Here is a 5,845-nt window from a genome sequence, read left to right as displayed (position 1 = left end):
GTAAGTCAAATCAAAATGAGCACACTTTAACGAGACACCTATGCAGCAGTTACCATAACAGCACCAATAATCACCTTTAAAATTATACTAATGTTCCACATCTTCCTTTTTCCATTTTAGTCTTCATTGTCCTAAGAATACTCTGACATTATAGTCGCAGAGATTATAGACATCCATTGCCTTACTCTACTTCTTCTTTATGAGAAATAAAATAATTTGAAAAGTAAATAAAAACCGTTATTCCATCAGAGCAGCTAGGACCTAAATTTAACAGTGTGCAAGAGAATAATGGAACACTGCAACTTGGCACAGTATAGAGTATAGATCAAACTACATGAAATGTAATTGGATAATTTGCCTATACTTGGCCATTAAAAAATTACACTGAAGGCTATTTTACTGAAAATAAATAATTTGATTTGAGATTGATTTTTGAAAAATCAGTATCGTTTAACACCAAGAGACTAAAATTTTAAAATAATGGGACACAAAAATGTGTAGATTTTATTATATAATTCACTTGCAAATCTAAGATGAACGATTCTGTAAGAGAAGTGGAGTATTATTGTTAGAACGGAATATAATTCAGGTTTCAAATACATATGCGCGAGGAAACTATAAAGACTGAAGAAAACTAATCACTACAAATGCAGCTTCTTGTGATTACCCTCGAGAGTGATTTTGGTTATGTCAAGTCAAGGAACCCATAAAAATGTCATAAGTTGAGACGACATGAAAATTAGGTAAATTGCTGTTTAAAATAATAGATTTACAGTTCTATATATTACCAAACATAACTTTTTTTTTACTTCCACGAATGTTTTTTTACTTCCACATGCAATAGTATAATGCTACCAGCCTATTTAGTAAAATTACAATCAGACTTGAATAAAGCTATATGAAGGACGCTCACAATGGAAGCATTGGGACACAGGGACATAAGGAAAATACTATGACTAACTCCGATAACAATAAAAGCAGGCTTTCTCCAAAAGAGGCAATTTGGATCTTTTACCTGAAAGCTTTCTATTCGTAATAAATAAGGCTTTCCACCCCAACCAATCTCACCTCCAACCCCACACTAACCTCTGACAGATCGAAGAGAGGCGTAAATACAAAGGGAGAAGGGAGGTCATTGATGGACGACCTAACAACGTGCAAAGGTCAGTCATGCAATTTGAGTACAGCAACAAATGGGACTGCTACAGTTTGTTAGTAAATTCGAAGACGAGTCCATTGTCTAGACAATAATCTAATTTCAAGAAATGCTGGAATTTCTCCTGCCCGGATATCTAACGTTAGACTTATTACTTATTTTGGTCAACCATTACTTCATATTATTATACAATTGGATATATTCCCTGGTATGAAAGACGTAAATCTTATCAAAATTAAATTCCAGAGCCTTTCAAAATGACTAAAACCAGTGAACCAAAAGTTCTAATGCCAAAATCTGACATTCGTATTAGTGTACGAATCACTCATTTGAACACTCAGAAGAGTGCAAAACTTACAAAACAAGGAAATATAGCTTCATTTGACTATTAATCTTTCATTTTTAACATGAATCAACTGCCTCACCGGATGTTAACTATACTTCTCTAATGTACAATAATCTTCTGACAGAATGAACTTACAATATCTGCATCACTTTATTACTGAAGACCCTTCAATTATTATTTGGCGGGGGTCTCCAGGAGCAGAGAGTATTGAATCTTTATCAATATACAATATTCTTTAATTGTTTGGGGAAGGTTACAGGATGAAAGCCTTCTCAGACTGATATAAGTCCATTTATCCGTTCCCTGAGTATTTTCTTAATTTACAGACAAGGGTGAAAACACAGCCCGCTCCAAAATTCGCCGATAAAAGTACCCATATTTTTTATCAATTCCAATTGAGTGAAATTTCGTCGGACACTAGATCGGATTATCAAAGAATCGCTTCCTGATACGTTCCTCCCACTTACTTCTCCAAAATTTTTCCTCAAACCTAATTGCCCTTTTTCCAAAAGCTGGTGATTCGCGTTTTTTTTTTTTTTTTTTTTTTTTTACCTTTCATAAATCAAGACAGCTGCAAAAGTTTACGTACTACAACAAACCTTCTTGAATAACTATGTCATTCTAGTCTTGTTGGAGTGTAAGCAATGGCCTGTGTACCCATGATTAAACGGAGGGATAAAAGGGATAAATAGATAGAAGAAGAGAGAAACATTATTCATTTCGGAGTCTCGCGGAATTTTCCATCTGCTTTCCTAAAATACTCCCCAGGGCAGAGAGAGAGAGAGAGAGAGAGAGAATTCATCCCTCATTCCAATAGTGTTCTCTTTGTCTTATTGTCAAGTTTTATTTGCTCTCCAACTGGATTTCTTTTTCGCTCTGCATTTACGCTGAAGTCAGGTATACTGACTCGTCCTTGTGCTTTCTCGAGGAAGTGCTTGTAGCCACCTGGAGAGTGTTTTGCCTCTGGCGTTCTGTTGCCAGTGTAATTGCAGCATACTTTTGCGGCTTGCATTATAAAAGCCTCTGAATTTGTACACTAGCGTCTAAATACATGCTTTGAAAAATAATAATTAATAAACTTACACACACGTGTGTGTGGGTGGGCGTTAATGTCCACGCGTTCTTATAAAAGAAATCCTAAAAGGGGCGAAGACGCAAAGATCTAGTAAGTAGCGATTTTACGGCATAAAAAGTGTTTTATGCCGTAAAATCGCCTTTCATTCACGTAAAATTTACGTGAATGAAAGGCTTTCACGTAAAATTTACGTGAATGAAATGCTTTCACGTAAAGTCAACGCAATGTACATAAAAGTATCAATATATTGGCTAAATCTTGGAGGGTAATTTTTTATATGTACGGCATTTGATTTGAATATCATATTACGAAGTCGCTTCGTTAGAAATAGTCAAAGCGAAGTAAACTTGAATATCTTGGACGTCAAATTGTGGATGAGTAGTTCCGTAACGAGTAAACTTCACCGCCGTAGAAGCAGCAGCCATAGAAAAAGGTAAATAATATAAAGCATACTATGTCAATGGATATGAAGTAAGTAAGTTACCTAAAAGATGATCTCGTTCAAGTTGAATTATTCAACAGGAAAATGGTATTACAAAAATAAAACAAAGTAAATAAATATAATGACACAAACAAATGCGTTTGGGGACCACAAACCTTAGCCAAGGCTGATTAATTCAGGCTCTTATAATTCATTGGTGCCAGACTTTAGGTAATATTCCTGTGAAAAAAATTTACATCGCACTTGTTGCGGAATAGCGCAATCCCTCTCATCAAATAAAAACACAGAGGAGAATATACCATTCTTGCCTTATGGTAATAAAAAATCAAAAGTTTTGCAAAAGAAAAATGCGAAATCTTGACGAACTTGAAGACGAGTGTAGGAGAAGAATGGCCTCTGACCACCATTCCTCCTTCTTATAAAAAAAAAAGAAAAAAACCGTTATCCATGTATCTTTAAGTCAGTGTATCTAGTAAAGAAAGAGAAAGCACTCAGAACTCCAATTACCGGCTGTTTGATCTGTATATAAATACATAGACTTTCTAAGACTGCGTCAAATCTTTGTAGTAATTGTTCTATTATCTGAACGGAATATGTGAGGACCATCCGAGTGAATAATATTTAAACAAGAGAAAACTAAAGTATCCATTACGGACATTTGCAATGGTTCTTTGTCGCACGAAACGGCAGAACAATGAGTTTAATTGCCAAATTAATGTTTTGTTACTGCCCGGCTAAATTTCATTAATGACTTTGCATAACAATTATAGTGTCCTTGCAGAAAATGGATGGATACTAAATGCCTGGGAAATTATTTCGGTAACTGCTTTGTTCAAATGCTACACTTAGAAGGGAAAGCCTTTGTTTCTTATTTCAAACGAAGTGCGAAAAATGGATGGATTCCTCAAGACTATTTAATTTAAAAGATTGTCCTTGGTATACAATTGATTCCGTCTTTTCCATTTTCTTTCTCTTCTATTATACATGTGTATTGATACAAGATATTGCACAAAATGCAACCATCGAGCCAAAGCTGTTAATGAAAAAATGAAAGTTTCAGCTATAACATAACAGCGACACAATTCCTGTCTAACATTTAAATGACATAGATATTGATGATTGAGTCGTCTATTCTGACACGTGAAATTGCATGTACATGCACTTTCTTATGTCATATTAGACGATTCATTCATCAATATCTATGTCATTTAAATGTTAGGCAGGAATTGTGTCGCTATCATGTGATAGCTGAAACTTGAATTTTTTCATTAACACTACCTCTCTCTCTCTCTCTCTTCTCTCTCTCTCTCTCTCTCTCTCATATATATATATATATATATAATATATATATATATATATATATATATATATATATATATATGAATAACTTGATCACGAAGTACATAAAACGTGATGCTATGTATAAATAAAGGTTTTTTTGCCATGAAGGAAAAAAATGAAAAAACGAGTTAGCCGAGTACTTTCGGTCCTATTCGGACCCTTTACTGAGGCATACTGATTTTACAAAGAACACCATAGTCAAAAGAAGGCTTAATATACAAACTGACACTACCAGATTAGCCATAAGGGCGATTTTCACTCTACAGGTAGGAGGAGGAGTCATAGGCTAGCCACACCTTGAAGGATACCCGCAGTAAACAAGTGATTCTTTCAGAAAAACAGTACATTTTGAAAACAACACGGGAGCATATACAATTTAAAATCATGAATTTTTACACAAATTTTCCCAACAGAAATTATTATTAATGAAAAGACGAAAGAAAATATAAATATATATATATCGAGCAGAGAAAGAGGGAGAGAGAATATCGAACCAGAGAGAGAGAGAGAGAGAGAGAGGGAGAGGGAGAGAGAGAGAGAAAAAGTTTAAAAGAATTGAAGAATGATAATAGCTTACACATTACCAAGGCTGATAAATGCAATAGTTTAGTGGTTTTGACAAAACTGACTACATATCACGCATGCATACTTTACTAGAGGATGAAATAACTTACAAAAAACTCGCAAAAAATCCGTTGGACCAAGTAATAAAAAACTTTAATATCAATATCAAACAAATTCTTAAAGATAAAAAAGAACTTTTGTGTCAGTTAACTGTAAAGTGTCCCTCATTACCTTATTTATATGGCCTAGGCAAAACTCATAAGGAAAACAAACCTATGCGCCCAATTATTAGTACTGTAGGATCAATTGCTTATAAACTATCTAAATATCTTACTAAACTGTTATCCCCGCTGCTAGGAATTGTATCTAATTCACACATCCGGAATTCTCTTGATCTTGTGGAAAAATAAATAACATTGTACTAAACCCTAGCGATATTTTTGTCAGTTTTGATGTATGTTCTTTGTTTACAAAAGTCCCTATTGACTCTGTGCTAGAATATTTAAGTAATGAACTTGTACAGCATGAATTGCCTATGTCCGTTAGTCACATAATTTCCTTAATTAAATTATGTATTTGTGATTGCAGATTTATTTTTAATGGAGAATATTACCAACAAATATTTGGTATGGCCATGTGTAACCCTTTATCACCTCTCCTTTCAAACTTATATATGGAATTTTTTGAGAGACAACACCTCCCGAATATCACACTTATCCCCTTAAAATGGTACCGATATGTCGATGATATCTTTGTAGTCTTACCTGGTGGTATCGATGTAAATGATTTACTGTCTAAATTGAATAATTTAGTGCCATCCATAAAATTCACTGTTGAAATTGAAAATAACAATGTCATCCCTTTCCTAGATGTATTAATACATAGAGAATCTTTCCAATGCAAATTCAGTATTTATAGAAA

This window comes from Macrobrachium nipponense, chromosome 11 (assembly GCF_015104395.2).
Source record: "Macrobrachium nipponense isolate FS-2020 chromosome 11, ASM1510439v2, whole genome shotgun sequence".
In the NCBI taxonomy this organism is placed as follows: Eukaryota; Metazoa; Arthropoda; class Malacostraca; order Decapoda; family Palaemonidae; genus Macrobrachium; species Macrobrachium nipponense.
Note: the sequence above shows the minus strand (reverse complement) of the source record.